Raw genomic sequence first — 296 nt, 5'->3', positions numbered from 1 at the left:
GAGAATGTAATCTTGTTAAAATTTATTTCATAAAATTGGTATCGAAAAAAGTATCGTTCAGGAACCGATATCGATGTCAAGGTATCGGTATCGGTATTTTTGAACGTTACCCAGCCCTACTGTTATGTAACGTCTGACATAACCTGCGATAAAAAGGCAGTGTAGAATTATTATGCTTCCCTGATTGATTCGGATAACTGATGTTATAACTTAACTTACCAGCTCATGTAATCACCGTCATGATGGCAAATACACCCCCGACGTTGCAGATGATAAGATCCACAAACTTGGAGACC

The sequence above is a fragment of the Sinocyclocheilus rhinocerous genome, unplaced genomic scaffold, assembly GCF_001515625.1.
Source record: "Sinocyclocheilus rhinocerous isolate Xijiao unplaced genomic scaffold, SAMN03320098_v1.1 scaffold813, whole genome shotgun sequence".
Lineage (NCBI taxonomy): Eukaryota > Metazoa > Chordata > Actinopteri > Cypriniformes > Cyprinidae > Sinocyclocheilus > Sinocyclocheilus rhinocerous.
The sequence above is the reverse complement of the archived record's forward strand: the minus strand, read 5'-3'. Positions refer to the sequence as shown.